The sequence below is a fragment of the Nerophis lumbriciformis genome, linkage group LG38 (genome assembly GCF_033978685.3).
Source record: "Nerophis lumbriciformis linkage group LG38, RoL_Nlum_v2.1, whole genome shotgun sequence".
Taxonomy (NCBI): Eukaryota; Metazoa; Chordata; class Actinopteri; order Syngnathiformes; family Syngnathidae; genus Nerophis; species Nerophis lumbriciformis.
The window spans coordinates 19,912,963-19,932,751 of NC_084585.2; the positions used below are offsets into that span (position 1 = coordinate 19,912,963).

The following is a 19,789-nucleotide window of genomic DNA, read 5'->3' on the forward strand; positions in this document are numbered from 1 at the left end:
GCACCAGTCTCTGTCTCAGGGTGCTGTCTGGTTTGAAGTGTACTAGGATCTTGTGTTGGTTAAAAAAATTATTTGGAGTTTCTCAGATAGACTTGATACATATGGAATGACAATATTTTTGCGTTTGTCACCTTTTTCCTCCTCATCCACTCTGTTCTTGTTATTTTTGGAACTGGATGCACTTTTCATAAACGACCAGTTGAGTAACCACAGGTTTTGAGGGCTTCCCTCAAATGCCTATGGTCTTTGTCTTTGTCCTGGTAGGAACATTATCAGCTCTGTGTTGTAGAGTAACGAGGGGAAATTACACTTCAACAACTGTCGTTGGCTTTGGCAGTAGAATTGCTCGTTTGCATCAAAACAGCTGTTTTTCTCACTACAATTGGGCATAACCATCCTTGCCCAGGCACACCCTCCTGTTTTTCGGAATATACATATTTGGGTTTTTGATACTGGCCGTTAGACCAATCTAAGTCTATGAGCATGAACTGATGAAGCCTACTCGGATGAGAGGCGAAACGTCTTTTAAGACAAACCAAACCGTCCAGTTGCGATCGATTGACTGCCCTAAGATTACAAAGACCTGGATAAACGAGAACAATCCACCATCATAGCCTACTTTACCTGTATTACTTGCATTACATACAGAATGCCACCTGTATTTCCAGCATCATCTACATCATGGGTGTCAAATTTGGCCCGCCGTGTAATTTTACTTGGTCCAAATTAACACTCGAGCTGGCCCGCCGATCATATTCAGCGGCGGTGTCGCGGTAACACCGCATTCACTGCTAATCCTCATACTTGCCAACCCTCCCGCGAGAGTACCAGATTTCAGTGTCCGCTCCGAAAATCGTCACATCCGATTTTCATCCAGTCCAACGTGTGCTGGCCCTGTCACATAATATGTGCGGCTTCTGCACGCACAATCAAGTATACTTGATCAACAGCGATACAGGTTACACTGAGGGTTGCCGTATAAACAACTTTAAGTTTTGTTAGAAATATACGCCACACTGTGAACCCACACCAAAAAAGAATGACAAACACATTTTGGGAGAACATCCGCAATGTAACACAACATAAACACAACAGAACAAATACCCAGAATCCTTTGCAGCACTAACTCTTCCGGGAGCTTCAAGGGGAGGGGCGGGGTTTGGTGTTAGTGGTGTTAGTGATAAGAGTGGTGTGGGTTCACAGTGTTGCGTATATTTCTAACATTGTTAAAGTGTAACCTGTATCGCTGTTGATCAAGTATGCGTTGCATTACCGTGTGTGTCCATATAGAAGTCCACATATCTTGTGACTGGTCCGGCACGTTGTTAGAATGGATGAAAAGCGGACGTCACAACAGCTCATAGCGGACGTTAAAGGCAGTGCCTTTAAGGCATGCCCCCAAGATTGTGGTCCGGGTGGACTATGAGATATAATGACTGATGAACACCTTCGTTGGATAATGAAGGTTGCCTCACCTCAAAGCCTCATTAATGAACTAGCATCCAAGAAAAGATGCCAGGTATCTGGCTTGGGCACATCAGATTAGATCAGTGTGTTGCAAACTGAGCAGTTTAAAGTCCTGAATGGTTGGTTTATTCATTGTTATTTTATTTTCAAATTTATTAGCCTGTGGAAAAAGTTAATGTTGATATTTACCTCAGAAGGCTGCAAATAGAAAAGAGGCATTCAATTTTTGTTTAAATTGTATTTGATAAGTCATTGCTAATTTTGAATTATTATTATTATTATTTGAAACTCGATTTTGCATGTCACTATAAAGTTATATAAGCCTTGCTTGTTCAATATTCAATGCAAAACTTGTTTGGGTCCCTATTAAAAGGTTAATAGGGGAAGGTTAAAAGGTTGTTCAACCTTCGCCCGCGGCTTTGTTCAGTTTTAAGTTTTGGCCCACTCTGTATTTGAGTTTGACACCCCTGATCTACGTCATCTGCATCACATACAGAACATTGCCTACTTTACACCTGTATCACATGTAACCTGTATCAAAAATAGTTCATCCTCTACATTACACATGTATCACCTCACCTGTAACCTGTATCACATGTATGACATATAGTGCATCATCTACATTACACATGTATCACTTTTAACTTGTGTCACATGCACCACGTACAGTACATCTCCTACATCAACTCCTATATCACCTGTAACCTGTATCACATGCATCACGTACAGTGCATCATCTACCTTGCACATGTATCACTTTTAACTTGTATGATATGCATCACATAGATTACATGTCTATGATTACACCTGTATCAAATGTAACTTGTATCACATGCATCACGTACAGTACATCTCCTGCATTAACACCTAATCTATTATTACATACAATGCATCACATGTTTCTCATCTTATATCTCCTGTATCGCATACATTATTTACATCACATGTATCACAACGTTTATCTCCTGAATCACCTTCAACACATGTCCTGTAAATCACCTGTATCATCTTCTGTGTGTCACCTGTATCTTCCTTTATCATTTATATGACCTAATTACCCCTAACACGTGTATCACATACAACCCCTGTATAATCTACAATACATACTGTACATTTCTGACATCTCCTGCACCACCTACCGTATTTTCCGCACCATAAGGCGCCCTGGGTTATAAGCCGCGCCTTCAATGAACGGCATATTTCAAAACTTTGTCCACCTATAAGCCGCCCCGTGTTGTAAGCCGCATCTAACTGCGCTAAAGGAATGTCAAAAAAACAGTCAAATAGGTCAGTCAAACTTTAATAATATATTAAAACCAGCGTGATGTGGGCGCGCATGGAATCGTATATCAACATGGACGAAGCTGCGTGAAAAAAGCCACCCGGCCTCTTCGCGTAAACTTAAACTTACCTTAACCACTCGCTCATCTTTTCTTCATCCATCCCTTCGAGTTAGCTTTTATGATGACGCCGGCTGGAAAGGTCTCTTTTGGCAAGGTCTTCCTTTTGAATATCACCATGGGTGGAAGTTTCTGGCCATTAGCATGGCAAGCTAGAACCACAGTGAAGGATGACTTCTCATTTCCTGTGGTGCGAATATTCACCGTACGTGCTCCCGTTGTATCCACAGTGCGGTTCACAGGAATATCAGTTGCTGTGAAATAGTAATCCGTGTGCGGATGGAGAGATTGCGTCTTTTCATGAACCGGATCCCTGTCGTTTAGTAGGAGCCATTTTGTGGTCTTTACAGATGTAAACACACAAAGGAAATGAAACGTACGGTAACATCCGCGCGCTTTTTCTTCTTCTACGCGGGCGGGTGGTTGCTTACAGTAGAAGAAGAAGCGCTTCCTGTTCTATGGGGGCGGGTGCTTACCTTGGCGGTTGCTTGCGTAGAAGAAGAAGCGCTTCCTGTTCTACCGGGAAAAAAGATGGCGGCTGTTTACCGTAGTTACGAGACCGAAACTTTATGAAAATGAATCTTAATATTTATCCATATATAAAGCGCACCGGGTTATAAGGCGCACTGTCAGCTTTTGAGAAAATTTGTGGTTTTTAGGTGCGCCTTATAGTGCGGAAAATACGGTATATTACTTGTATCACATACATAACTTGCAACCTACATAGAACAACATCAATACTTGTAGTAACTTTATCAGTCATATTGTTTGCTTCACCTGTATCAACTCAAACTCACCTGTATCGCCAGATCACCTGTATCATGCTTTTATCACATGAGTCACCTGTAGTAATGCAGTTGATACCGACATCAACTGCATTACCTTCATCATCTGTAGTATCTGTTTCAGCTATAATGCTGGCTTCAGCTATATTGAAAATCTATATAATCTACCATACAACACCTGTATCATCTACATCATTCACAGCACCTGCATCACCAACATCATCTGAAATACTTGAACCACATAAAACACAGGTATCATCTACAGTATATTACTTACGTTGCTCTCGTCTCCTGAACCACCTGTATCACATACGCCACCCATGTCACCTGCATCGCTTTCAACACCTGTGGTACCGGTATCAAAATCAGTTATTTCACAATCGTCGCCTATGCCAACAACAGCATGTGCTTTAATCATCTTCTCCATCGCCTGTGTCGAATGTGACCTGTATTACATGTGATCACTTGCATAACATGAGGCGTCAATCACCTTAAAAAAATCACATATAACCTGTATCGTTTACGTTACATACTTGACTTACAGGTCCCACACCAACACATCCTTGCCCCACCTGTATCACAATGAATGTGTCGGCAATGTGTCAACTATAGCACATACTGTAATCATCTTCTTCATTGCCCCTTATCACATACTTAATGTGACCTGGGGTCACTTCTCTCACCTGTATCACCTGCGTCACTTCCGCGCCCTGTGTCGTCCAATCACCTGTTAGAAATCACATACAACCTGTATCATCATCATTTTTAATTTTCCTGAAGGAATCAATAAAGTACTATCTATCTATCATCGACATCACATCTTGTACTCGTACCACCTGTATCACCTATATTATAACACGTGTAGTATCACGTACATCACCTGCCTCACCTGTACTGCATCACAAAGAAATTGAATGGGTGATGAAAGCTCAACAAGTTGGCGTCATGAAGAATATAACAACTATTCTGATCTCCTCACCTGCGAGGCTGTACTTGCCATGTCTAAAGGTGATATAATATCCCCCTTGTGAGCTCTCGGGTCTCGGCCTTCCTTTAAGCTCGGCTCAGATGACCGTCTATTTTGATTTACAACCGCCTCGACCAGTTTTCAAAGTGCTCTAAGTTTCAGAGGAGCAGCAAAGTAAAAGGTGGCAATACCGAGCGCCCGGAGGCAGGTGAGGACAACAAGTAGCTGTCACTTGAACCGCCGCTGATCAGGTTTCACCCAGGAAAGAGTTTGTGTTAATGATGAACGGATCGGAATGCCCATCGTGTTTACACACGACCTCTGGGCGGCCTACGTTTTGTTTGGTCGCCATTTTGGTTATATAACATAGCGCAACATAGCGTAGCGCAACATAGCGTAGCATAACATAGCGTAGCATAACATAGCATAGCATAACATAGCGTAGCATAACATAGCGTAGCATAACATAGCGTATCATAACATTGCGTAGCATAACATAACATAGCATAGCATAGCATAGCATAGCATAGCATAACATAGCGTGTTATAACATAGCGTAGCATAATGTAGCATATCATAACGTAGCTTAGCATAACATAGCGTAGCATAACATAGCGTAGCATAACATAGCGTAGCATAACATAGCGTAGCATAACATAGTGTAGCATAATATAGCGTAACAGCATAATATGCGGGCTGCACAATTCTGCAGAAAAGATTTTGATTCTTAAAAATATAAAAATATTTGGAACAAAGTTACACACACACTGCTCAAGGCATTTATTTATACACATACAATTTATATATATATATATATATACAGCACCATGGAAAAGTTTCTAAACTTTTGAGTGTTATTCTTTTTTTATGATAAGTACTTATGTATACATATATGTGTGTGTATTTGTGTGTATGTATATATGTATATATACTTACTTACTTAGACTTAGTTCCTCCCATTCCTGTTGGAACATTGGGCGACGAGTCCCCTCCATTTGTTCCGGTCACTGGCGACCCTTCTTGCTCCATGCCAGCTGACTCCCATCTCTCTCAGGTCTTCCTTGGCTGTTTGTCTCCACGTCTTCTTTGGCCGTCCTCTCTTCCTCTTTCCCCCTTCTGGCACCCAGTCCATTGCCACACTTGCCGGTCTCTCTCTTGGCAGTCGGAGTACGTGTCCAGCCATTCTCCTTCTCATGTCAGAGACTATGTCAGACAATGGTGCTACCCCTGCCCTTCTCATCACCTCTTCATTGGTGATGTGGTCTCTCCATGAGATCCTCAAGATGTATCTGAGGCACCGTCGGTGGAAGACATCCAGCTTGTTAGTAATGCTTGATGTCTTCATCCACGTCTCACAGGCATAAGTCAGTGTAGGGATGACCACTGACATATAGAGGCGCAGCTGTGTGGACATACTGATAGATTTTGATGACCAGATGTTCCGGAGGCGTTGGAAGACTCCTGCAGCTTTTCCGATTCTGGTCCGTACATCCTTTTCTGCGTCTCCAGTGTTTGAGATGTTGCTTCCAAGATACATGAAGTTCTCAATGTACTCTATGCTTTGTTCGCCTACGGTGAGCAGTGGAACGTTTTGGTCTTGTGCGACGGTCATGGCCTTGGTCTTCTCTTGGCTTATACGTAGGCCGACTTTTTTCCCTTGCTCATGCAGATTGTTGGTCAATTTTTGGAGCGCAGCGTAGGAATGGCTAAGCAGAGCCAAGTTGTCCGCAAAGTCCAGATCTGCCAGTCTGCCCCCTCCCCACTTAATGCCGAGGTTTGCTTCGACGACAGACTTCCATGTATATATACACACGCACATATATATTATATATACACATAGTGCATACATATATATATATATATATATATATATATATATATATATATATATATATATATATATATGTGTATGTATGTATATATATATATATATATATATATATATATATATATATATATATACTTACAAACATCAGTTGTCTACCAATCTAAGGTAATACGCAAGGACATTAACACATCCGACACATATGTAGGATTAACCGAGGGAGAATTCAAAACCAGATGGAACAATCACAAGGCTTCTTTCAGGAACAAAAACCTGCGAAATACCACAGAACTCAGCAAACACATTTGGGACCTCAAAGACAATAATGTTGAATATTCAATAACATGGCAAATTCTTGCATCCAGCACACCTTACAATAGTGGTAATAAAAAATGCAACCTATGCTTGAAAGAGAAACTGTTTATTATTTACCGTCCAGACCTGTCATCCCTCAACAAGCGCAGCGAAATTGTAACAGCATGCCGCCATAGACGGAAACACCTCCTAGGTAACACATGAGCCAATCACCACGCCCCTAGGCCAGCCTGTACCCACCCACTCTGTGCCCTATATAAACCATGGTATGCGAATGCTCCCATTAAAATCTCCTGACGATTGAGGGTACCCCCCCTCATGAAACAGGCCTGTAGAGATGAAATAGTCTTGTGATTTTTTCCCACACATACATATATATATATATATATATATATATATATATATATATATATATATGTGTGTGTGAATATATATATATATATATATATATATATATATATATATATATATATATGTACCGTATTTTCCGCACTATAAGCCGCCCCGGGTTATAAGCCGCGCCTACGCTGCGCTAAAGGGAATGTCAAAAAAACAGTCAGATAGGTCAGTCAAACTTTAATAATATATTACAAACCAGCGTTCTAACAACTCTGTTCACCCCCAAAATGTAATGTGCAAATGTGCAATCACAAAAATAGTAACACTCAAATTAGTGCAGAGCAATAGCAACATCAATAACTCAACGTTGCTCGAACGTTAATGTCACACAACACACAAAATAAACATTTAAAGCTCATTTTCTGAAATTATTCCTCATCCATAAATCCCTCAAATTTTTCTTTAGTGTCTGAATTAACAAGTTGGGCGAATACGGCATCCAAAATGGCCGGCTCCGTCTCGTCGAAGTCATCAGAGTCAATGTTGCTGTTGTTGTCCAGCAGTTCCGTGAATCCTGCCTTCCGGAAAGTTCGGACCACAGTTGAGACCGATATATCCGCCCAGGCATTTACAATCCACTGGCAGATGTTGGCGTATGTCGTCCGGCGCTGTCTCCCTGTCTTAGTGGCGCAGGTCATCTTGTTGCTTCCTCTACCTACGCACCATTTATGTTCAATTCTCTTGCTGCTGCTCTATTTCCGTGTTCTACTGCGTGACTTATTGCCTTGAGTTTGAATTCTGCGTTGTACGCGTGTCTCTTAATAGGAGCCATTTTGTGGTCTTTACAGATGTAAACACACAAATGAAATGAAACGTAATATCCGCGCGCTTCTTCTTCTACGGGGGCGGGTGCTTACCGTAGAAGAAGAAGCGCTTCCTCTTCTACGGGGAAAAAAGATGGCGGCTGTTTACCGTAGTTGCGAGACCTAAACTTTATGAAAATGAATCTTAATATTAATCCATATATAAAGCGCACCGGGTTATAAGCCGCACTGTCAGCTTTTGAGAAAATTTGTGGTTTTTAGGTGCGGCTAATAGTGCGGAAAATACGGTATATATATAATTGTATTTTATATATATATATATATGTATGTACTATGTGTATGTATAATATATATGTGCGTTGGTATATATACATATGTATATATGTATACCAGTGACATGCAGTCAGGAGAGGCAGGTGAGGCGGGGCCTCACGTGCCATCATGGAAAGAAAAAAAATGTAAAAAGAAAAAAAATAATTTAATTGTTATATCAATCAATCAATCAATCAATCAATCAATGTTTATTTATATAGCCCTAAATCACAAGTGTCTCAAAGGGCTGCACAAGCCACAACGACATCCTCGGTATAGCCCACATAAGGGCAAGGAAAAACTCACCCCAGTGGGACGTCGATGTGAATGACTATGAGAAACCTTGGAGAGGACCGCATATGTGGGTAACCCCCCCCCCCTCTAGGGAGACCGAATGCAATGGATGTCGAGTGGGTCTAACATAATATTGTGAGAGTCCAGTCCATAGTGGATCCAGCATAACAGTAAGAGTCCAGTCCACAGTGGGGTCAGCAGGAAACCATCCCGGGCGGAGACGGGTCAGCAGCGCAGAGATGTTCCCAACCGATATACAGGCGAGCGGTCCACCCCGGGTCCCGGCCCCGGACAGCCAGCACCCCATCCATGGCCACCGGATCTGTGTGTCTCCCCTTCCACAAGGGATAGGGGGGAGCAGAGGAGAAAAGAAAAGAAACGGCAGATCAACTGGTCTAAAAAAAGGGGGGCTATTCAAAGGCTAGAGTATACAAATGAGTTTTGAGATGGGACTTAAATGTTTCTACTGAGGTAGCATCTCTAACTGTTACCGGGAGGGCATTCCATAGTGCTGGAGCCCGAATAGAAAACGCTCTATAGCCCGCAGACTTTTTTTGGGCTCTGGGAATCACTAATAAGCCGGAGTTCTTTGAACGCAGATTTCTTGCCGGGACATATGGTACAATACAATCGGCAAGATAGGCTGGAGCTAGACCTTGTAGTATTTTATACGTAAGTAGTAAAACCTTAAAGTCGCATCTTAAGTGCACAGGAAGCCAGTGCAGGTGAGCCAGTATAGGCGTAATATGATCAAACTTTCTTGTTCTTGTCAAAAGTCTAGCAGCCGCATTTTGTACCAACTGTAATCTTTTAATGGTAGACATAGGGAGACCCGAAAATAATACGTTACAGTAGTCGAGACGAGACGTAACGAACGCATGAATAATGATCTCAGCGTCGCTAGTGGACAAAATGGAACGAATTTTAGCGATATTACGGAGATGAAAGAAGGCCGTTTTAGTAACACTCTTAATGTGTGACTCAAAGGAGAGAGTTGGGTCAAAGATAATACCCAGATTCTTTACTGAGTCGCTTTGTGTAATTGTTTGGTTGTCAAATGTTAAGGTGGTATTATCAAATAAATGTCGGTGTTTAGCAGGACCGATAATCAGCATTTCCGTTTTCTTAGTGTTGAGTTGCAAGAAGTTAGCGGACATCCATTGTTTAATTTCATTAAGACACGCCTCCAGCTGACTACAATCCGGCGTGTTGGTCAGCTTTAGGGGCATGTAGAGTTGGGTGTCATCAGCATAGCAATGAAAGCTAACACCGTATTTGCGTATGATGTCGCCTAGCGGCAACATGTAAATACTAAAGAGTGCAGGGCCAAGAACCGAACCTTGGGGGACTCCGCACGTTACCTTAACATAGTCCGAGGTCACATTGTTATGGGAGACGCACTGCATCCTGTCAGTAAGATAAGAGTTAAACCACGACAAGGCTAAGTCTGACATACCAATACGTGTTTTGATACGCTCTAATAAAATGTTATGATCGACGGTATCGAAAGCAGCGCTAAGATCAAGAAGCAGTAACATAGATGACGCATCAGAATCCATCGTTAGCAGTAGATCATTAGTCATTTTTGCGAGGGCTGTCTCCGTAGAGTGATTTGCCCTGAAACCGGATTGAAAAGGTTCACAGAGATTGTTAGACATTAAGTGTTCATTTAGCTGCTGTGCGACAATTTTTTCGAGGATTTTCGAGATAAACGGAAGGTGGGACACCGGCTGGTAGTTTACCATGAGGTCAGGATCGAGGTTAGGTCTTTTGAGCAAAGGATGAATAACCGCTTTTTTGAATGCTAGTAGAACAGTGCCAGAGGAAAGTGATAAGTTTATAATATTTAGCACTGATGGACCTAATAATACAAAAAGCTCCTTAATAAGTTTCCCAGGAAATGGGTCAAGTAAACATGTTGTTTGTTTTGTCCCATTGACACATCTTAACAATTCCTCTAGTGTTATTTCATCAAAGAGAGAGAAACTATTTTGGAGGGCGGTATCCTTCGTAGATACAGTCGTATCTGTGTTAATAGAACCCAGTTGTAGCTGCGATGCATTGTCTTTAATCTCCTTTCTAATGAGTTCAATTTTCTTATTAAAGAAATTCATAAAATCATCTGCTGAGTGGGTGGAGCTACTGGGAGGAGTCCCTTGTTGGGTTAGCGATGCTACTGTACTAAACAAAAATTTCGGATCATTTTTGTTGAGGTGGATGAGATTTGAGTAATATTTAGCTTTAGCTAGGGTAAGCATGTGTTTATAAGTTATTAAACTATCACTCCATGCTTGATGGAAAACCTCAAGTTTAGTAGCGCGCCATTTGCGTTCCAGCTTTCTACATGATAATTTATGGGCTCTAGTTTCTTCTGTAAACCATGGGGTGCTCCTTTTAGGGGCTCTTTTAAGCTTTAGCGGTGCTATACTATCAATGGTGTCGCGCAGGGCGTCGTTAAAGTTGTTAGTGAGGTTATCAATACAGCCGACATAATTTGGGAATGGTGCCATTACCGAAGGCAGTAGGCCAGCAAGAGTCATCGTTGTGGCAGCATTAATGTTGCGGCTGCTATAGTAGTTATTATTATTAGTTTGTTGACAATGAGTCAGAACTTCAAATTTTATAAGGTAATGATCGGACATTACTTTAGTATACGGGAGTATCGTAACTTTGGAGGTGGTGACACCCCTGACCAGCACTAGATCTATCGTATTTCCGTTGCGATGCGTAGGTTAATTTATTATTTGTGTAAGACCACAGCTATCAATTATAGTCTGGAGCGCCATGCACTGAGGGTCCGATGGGGTATTCATATGGATATTAAAGTCCCCCATTATGATTATATTGTCGGCGTGCGTCACTAAATCAGCAATGAACTCTGAAAATTCACTGATGAAGTCTGAATTGGGTCCTGGGGGGCGGTAGATAACAGCCAGGTGGAGAGGCAGCGGTGTGACAAACCTCATAGTAAGCATCTCAAACGAGTTATATTTATTATTTAGGTTCGGGGTAAGATTAAAGTTTTTATTGTGTATGAGTGCAACTCCCCCACCCCTTTTAATGGGACGGGCAATATGCGCTCCCGCATAGCCAGGAGGAGACGCCTCACCCAGCGCAAAGAAATCGTCTGGTTTGAGCCAGGTCTCGGCGAGACCAATAACGTCAAGATTATTGTCTCTAATGACCTCATTAACTAATAGCGTTTTGGAAGATAATGATCTTATGTTTAAGAAGCCCATATTATAGGTAGTGGGCTGTTTTGAGGAGTTTTTGTTGAAATTATCCGTAGTAGCAATATTAATAATGTTGTGTTTATTATGTGTAGTGCACTTTAAATAATTTCGACCATATCTAGGAATTGATATGACGGGAATTTTCCGATTGTTTGCTTGATGTTGTGATAAACCGAACGCATCATAACTTGCCACCTCAGTAGAGTGCATGTCTACTTCTGACACAGAAAAAACATTTTTTGAGTTGTGTATTGTTCTAAAATAGCTATGTGTGCAGGTATTATCCAGCCTGGCGCTGGCTAGTTCTATTTAACAAACTTCTCACCCGGACTAGCGCTTCTTTGAGGATTAGCCTTTCGCTTTGTTGTTAGCCCCGCTCGGCATCCCCGCTTCTGCTTCCGCTCACACCGCTTACGTGTCTTCCGTTGACGGTCCCCGCTGGCACTTAACTCCGCTGCTTTAGAGGCCGCTGGATGTAGCCAGCGAAGAATCCCCATGCTAGCGAGGATGTCGAAAGTACCCGCATCTTTCAGCCTATAACGGCCCGATCTATCCACATCCAGAATCGTCTGTCGGTCGTATCTGATCACGAAGTGTCCACGCTGTGAGCCAGCCATGAAATAGACAGAATTGACGGGTATTTTTGCCAAATCGCTCTACACTTCCAAGAGCGTCTGCAAGCCGCTGCCATCAGGGCGCCGCCATCTTGTCTCTCTGATGTATCCAAGGGCAGCATGGTGGAAGAGGGGTTAGTGCGTCTGCCTCAAAATACGAAGGTCCTGAGTAGTCTTGGGTTCAATCCCGGGCTCGGGATCTTTCTGTGTGGAGTTTGCATGTTCTCCCCGTGACTGCGTGGGTTCCCTCCGGGTACTCCGGCTTCCTCCTACCTCCAAAAACATGCACCTGGGGATAGGTTGATTGGCAACACTAAATTGGCCCTAGTGTGTGAATGTGAGTGTGAATGTTGTCTGTCTATCTGTGTTGGCCCTGCGATGAGGTGGCGACTTGTTAGGGTGTACCTAGGTGTGGTGAAATGTGTCCTCTGCATTTGACCCATCCCCTTCTTCACCCCCTGGGAGGTGAGGGGAGCAGTGGGCAGCAGCGGCGCCGCGCCCGGGAATCATTTTTGGTGATTCAACCCCCAACTCCAACCCTTGATGCTGAGTGCCAAGCAGGGAAGATGCTGGTATGAGCTGGTATGGCAGCAGTTAGCCCGTTAACTGCTGCCAATCAAATGGTGAATAAGATACTCTTTAGGGTATATATGTTTGTAAATCTGACTGTGATGAAGTCAGTGCCTCACCAGCCATGAACCTCACCGCACGTCACTGATGTATACAGTACAGGCCAAAAGTTTGGACACACCTTCTCCTCATTCAATGCGTTTTCTTTATTTTCATGACTATTTACATTGCAGTTTGTCACTGAAGGCATCAAAACTATGAATGAACACATGTGGAGTTATGTACTTAAAAAAAAAAGGTGAAATAACTGAAAACATGTTTTATATTTTAGTTCCTTCAAAATAGCCACCCTTTGCTTTGATTAATGCTTTGCACACTCTTGGCATTCTCTCGATGAGCTTCAAAAGGTAGTCACCTGAAATATTTTATATATATATATATATATATATATATATATATATATATATATATATATATATATATATATATATATATATATATATATATACGGTACAGGGCAGCACGGTGGAAGAGGGGTTAGTGCATCTGCCTCACAATACGAAGGTCCTGAGTAGTCTTGGGTTCAATCCCGGGCTCGGGATCTTTCTGTGTGGAGTTTGCATGTCCTCCCCGTGACTGCGTGGGTTCCCTCCGGGTACTCCGGCTTCCTCCCACCTCCAAAGACATGCACCTGGGGATAGGTTGATTGGCAACACTAAATTGGCCCTAGTGTGTGGATGTGAGTGTGAATGTTGTCTGTCTATCTGTGTTGGCCCTGCGATGAGGTGGCGACATGTCCAGGGTGTACCCCGCCTTCCGCCCGATTGTAGCTGAGATAGGCTCCAGCGCCCCCCGCGACCCCAAAGGGAATAAGCGGTAGAAAATGGATGGGATGGATGGATGGATGGATATACGGTACATCACACATTTCATGCAGGGTTTAAAGCCAAATAATGTAAAGGTGTTTTAAGATGAGACATAAGTCACATGAAAATTACAATAGTTAATGATTATACCATTATTAGTATTATTATTATTATTGTTGTTGATATTATTATTATTATTATTATTATATTGTTGTTTTTATTATCACATTTATTGTTGTTGGATCCAATTTACCCATGGTGACCTTAATGACAGCAATATTAATAATAATAATTATTATTTGTTGGTATTACAGTTATTAGGTATTGTATATTAGTGCCAAATTGTCGTTTGAAAACTGAATTGTATAAAAAAAAATCCTGTAGGTAACACTATAACTCCAATTGACAACATTTTAGTTCTACCCACTAAAAACAATACATATAAACGAGAAATGAAATGTATAAATTAACATTTAACATCACTTGTTAATCTCAAGACTCTTGTTCAAGAAGAGGAGAGGAGGAGAGTCTGTAAGCGCTATATTAACCTTTGTTGTTTGGCTAGACCAGAGGTCGGCAACCCAAAACGTTGAAAGAGCCATATTGGACCAAAAATACAAAAAAACAAAAAATGAAAAGCCTTATATAAGTGTTATAATGAAGGCAACACATGATGTAAGTGTCTATACTAGCTATAATAGCCTACTATCAAAATGACTATGAAGCTGAAGGTTGAAGCAAATCTTCGTCGACATAAATGTTGAAATGTAATATTTATTCTACACATTTTTACAACATTAGAAACCATTAGTAAATCAGAGGCTACTCAGACGGTGAGATAACTCCTGGAAATTACTGGCTTTTAATGGCCAAAGCTGTAGATGTGTGTGTCCAAGTTAAAGGAAACCGAGGTCTGTTTTCTTTTAATAGATTTATTACAATCTTTGGCAAGCTAGGTAATTTTTGCTGTGGTCTGGAACAACATGGCACACAAACAACTATCTGAAATGCAGCCAATATTACTTACAGATAATGTGTCATGACACATGCAAAACTAAATTAAATACAAAGAGGATAAAAGTAAAGGATATTAAATGATCTCAAATATACCTACAAATGAGGCAAAATGATGTAATATATACATACAGCTAGCATAAATAGCATGTTAGCATTGATTCGCTTGCAGTCATGCACTGACCAAACTCCAACAAGTCAATAACATCAACAAAGATCACCTTTGTGCATTCACGCACAGCATGAAACTTTTGGTGGACGAAATGAGACAAAGAAGGAGTGGAAGATTTTACATGTAAACAAACTGTTGCGTCACAGTCCACACTATGGTGAGTTCAAGAACCGCCGAAATTATTAGGATAAAACGATGTTCACCAAATAGTCTCATCAGTGAATAATACACACAAACATATTAAACAGTGGGCTTTCTAACAATTGGGAATGTTTGTGTCATGTTTGTCCTCACACAAAAAACATACGAAAGCAAAACAATTATTTTCCATTTTCAATCCTTTTTTAAAAATGCTCCAGGGAGCCACTAGGGCGGCACTAAAGAGCTCATGCGGTTCGAGAGCCGCGGGTTGCTGACCCCTGGGCAAAACTAACTGTAGCAGTATGGTGTGTTCAGGGACACTCTGGAAACATTGACTCTAATGTTCTGGTTGACTTTGATTGGACTACTAGTTTGTTACTTAATGTGAAAAAAAGGACAGAATCACACTTAAACCGAGGTTGGGTATGAAAACTAAGACATATTGTCGCCTTAAACCAAATCATAGTAAGATGAAAACCGAGTTACTATAATAATAATAATGATACAAAGTATATCCTATACAGCAGAAATCTGTAAACGCTGCGTCTTGTTCCCCCCGCCCCCTCCCACTGCACACGTCTCCTACATGCTAGCATATAGCGTGACACGCTTCCCCACATACGGGCAGACTGGTTGTTTTTTTTACTGATGGCGGCCTAATGGTACGCACAGTAGTGATGCCAGATGAGTGCGGGGTTACTTCCAACTGATTACCCTCATAGTCCCCAGGGCCTGCGGGAGGCCGAGATATAGTGGAGCCTTTAAAATTAATATGTCAAAGAGTGGTAGGACGCTGCAGAGGAGGAAGGGTTATTATTTTAGCTTTGTGCTTTTTCTTTACTGACTGCAGGGAGGTCATTTGAGAGCGTTTTTAACCTTCGATATCGTTCTTCCAAAGTGCCGATTTGGGCTTTTCTGAGTAAGCAGGCCATCAGTGCAGTGGCCCGCAGTGTCTGCACCAATAGCATTTCATGCATACTCTACTGTACTGTACATGGGACCCCCTAGGGACTTCAAGAGGGGGCGGGCAGCTGCTCATCTTGTCTGGGAGCTCTTAGGCTACTGAAAGATGCTAATGTTAACATCACATACTGCACTTTAATTACACTTGCACCATTCAACATTCAAAAGGAGTTGGAAGAAGCAGAGCTCATTTATTCCTATACCCCCTGTATGTCTCAGAAATTACTGATGGTCACTGAAAGATAACTTGATCTGAGATGTAAGGAAAGGAAGAAAAAAAAAGGAGAAAAAAAAAATTCTATCAGAAATCATTGATGTATGAATGCAGTTCAGAAATAAATAGACAATTAATTAAAGAAAATACAAATATTTTAAAAGAAATACATTCAAGAGTTGATCAAAACTGGGAGAAGAAAAGAAAAAAAAAAAGAAAAAAGGTATTCAAAATACAATACAACTATAATATATATTATAATAATATAATATATAATTATAAAATATAATTAATTAAAATAATGGACAAAAATTCAGTTGTATGAATACAAACATAAATAAAAGAGTTAACAAAACTGATGTGTACCTATTAATTTTGAATAGAGAAAGAAAAGAGAATTTTTAACAATACAGTAGATGATGGAGGATGATGAAAAATACAAAAAGAAAAAATAGAATAAAAATAGGTAAATTAATAATTAATAATGTAATACAAAAATATATATTTAAATAAACACATGTATCTACAATTTAAGAAATACAATAAACCTCGTTTTGAAATTTTTTTTAAAAAAAACCTCAATAAATGGGTAAATGATGGATCAAAATGAATGAACATATTTCAGATATGTAAATAAAAACAGTATTAAAAAAGTGATGATAAATTGTCACCATTTTCTAACAGGGAAAGAAAAGAATAGCAAATGCGTAACAATAGATAGATGATGCAGTGATAGAAGAGAGGAAGAAGAAAAGGCTATGAAGAATATGATAAAAAAAAAAAAGGTAATAAGATAATAAATAGTACATAAATTATATTTTGAATAAAAAATATATCTAAAATGAAATAAATTATTGTAAATTAATTAAATAAATCTTATTTTGGGAAAAAATTAGATGAAACCTCAATAAGTACATAAAGATAAATAAAAATAAATAAAAATATTTCAGATATATGAAGAAAACAATTACAAGAGTTAAAAAACTGATGTGAAATTGTTAACATTTTCTAATAGGGAAAGAAAAGAATAGTGAATGTGTAACAATAGATAAATGATGCAGTGATAAAAAAAAAGGAAGAATTAGAGAAGAACAACATAAGAAGAAAAATTGGTAATAGAAAAATTAATTATACATAACTGATATTTTTGAATAAATGCATATACTGTATTTTCCGGACTATAGGGAGCACAGGGATATGAGTCACACTCACTAAATTTTAGAATAAATATTTTTTTCCCATATATTAGCCGCACCGGACTATAAGCTGCAGATACATCTATTGTGAAATTAGTTATTTACACAGAAATATTCTGTAAATGTTTATTTACATACCTTAATTGTGACCCAACGGTATCTGTAACACTGCAGTAAAACAGATGATCAAACAAAACAGAAGTCATCGCCATGGACCCACTAGCTGCGGAAACTAGCTCTCCAATCAGCTAAACAGACTCAATAACTCCACGGTGACGTCTTGGTGAATTTACTGAGGCATTTGTGAAACTGAAACAATACAAAAAGAATACACACAAAATGAATGAATGAAGCCTTTTTACGCCGAGACATTGTTGGCACACAGAAACATATTAAAGTTAAGTTAAAGTACCCATGATTGTCACACACACACACACACACACTAGGTGTGGCAAAATTATTCTCTGCATTTGACCCATCACCCTTGGTCACCCCTTGGGAGGTGAGGGGAGCAGTGAGCAGCAGCGGTGGCCACACCCGGGAATAATTTTTGGTGATTTAACCCCCAATTCCAACCCTTGATGCCAAGCAGGGAGGTCATGGGTTCCATTTGCATAGTCTTTGGTATGACTCGGCCGGGGTTTGAACTCACGACCTACCGATCTCAGGGCGGACACTCTAACCACTAGGCCACTGAGCAGGTCATATTTGGCGCCATCTTAAGGTTGATAGACTGTAAAGGTCTTTTTAGAGAGTGTATAATATTATCACACCTGCACACCTCAGCATTAGCAACAATGCAACACATTGAAGTTACATGGTCATTCACCACCGCCTAACTAATACATCCTCTCTGTCCCTACACACACACACACGCACAGACACGCATGCACGCACATACACACACTCATACACACACATTAATCACCACCTCACATCAACTGGACAACATCGACATTGTCCTACTTTCTCATCTGTGTGTTGTTTCATGTGCTTTAATGTTCTGTTTGATATTCATGATGTCTTCTTCTCAGGGTCTTGGGCCTGCACACCTCTCTTTCTCTCTATCTCTCTGTCTCTTTTTCTTTCTCTCTCTCTTCTTCTCAGTGTCTTGGGACATGCACATCTTTCTCGCTCTCGCTCTCTGTGCTTTAAACTTCTCCAGCTGCCTGTGTTTTTTAAAGTAAATGATATATATAAAAGTAACTGATATATATACAAGTTAAAAGTATATATATATATATATATATATATATATATATATATATATATATATATATATATATATATATATATATATATATATATATATATATATATATATACAGTATATATATATATATATATATACATATATATAAAAGGGACAAGCGGTAGAAAATGGATGAATGGATATATATATATATATATATATATATATATATATATATATATATATATATATATATATATATATATATATATATATATATATATATATATATATATATATATATATATATATATACACACACAGTCGTGGTCAAAAGTTTTCATACACTTGTAAAGAACATAATGTCATGGCTGTCTTGAGTTTCCAATAATTTCTACAACTCTTATTTTTTTGTGATAGAGTGATTGAAGCACATACTTGTTTGTCACAACAAACATTCATGAAGTTTGGTTCTTTTACAAATGTATTATGGGTCTACTTAAAATGTGACCAAATCTGCTGGGTCAAAAGTATACATACAGCAATGTTAAAATTTGGTTACATGTCCCTTGGCAAGTTTCACAGCAGTAAGGCACTTTTGGTAGCCATCCACAAGCTTCTGGTTGAATTTTTGACCACTCCTCTTGACAAAATTGGTTGGTTTTCTGACATGGACTTGTTTCTTCAGCATTGTCCACACGTTTAGTCAAGCCTTTGGAAAGGCCATTCTAAAACCTTAATTTTAGAGCGATTTAGCCATTCCTTTACCACTTTTGACGTGTGTTTGGGGTCATTGTCCTGTTGGAACACCCAACTGCGCCCAAGACCCAACATCCGGTCTGATGATTTTAGGTTGTCCTGAAGAATTTGGAGGTAATCCTCCGTTTTCATTATTCCATTTACTCTCTGTAAAGCAAAAGTTCCATTAGCAGCAAAACAGGCCCAGAGCATAATACTACCACCACCATGCTTGACGGTCGGTATGGTGTTCCTGGGATTAAAGGCCTCAACCTTTTCTCCTCCAAACATATTGCTGGGTATTGTGGCCAATCAGCTGAATTTTTGTTTCATCTGACATCACATGGA

The 19,789-nt window shown here is 40.0% G+C and overlaps 1 protein-coding gene across 4 annotated transcripts in view; it reads left to right on the forward strand.

Moving 5' to 3' along the window:
• The window catches only part of celsr2 (cadherin, EGF LAG seven-pass G-type receptor 2), a 221,976-nt gene that overhangs the window by 119,252 nt on the left and 82,935 nt on the right, over positions 1-19,789 (forward strand). The window lies entirely within an intron of this gene.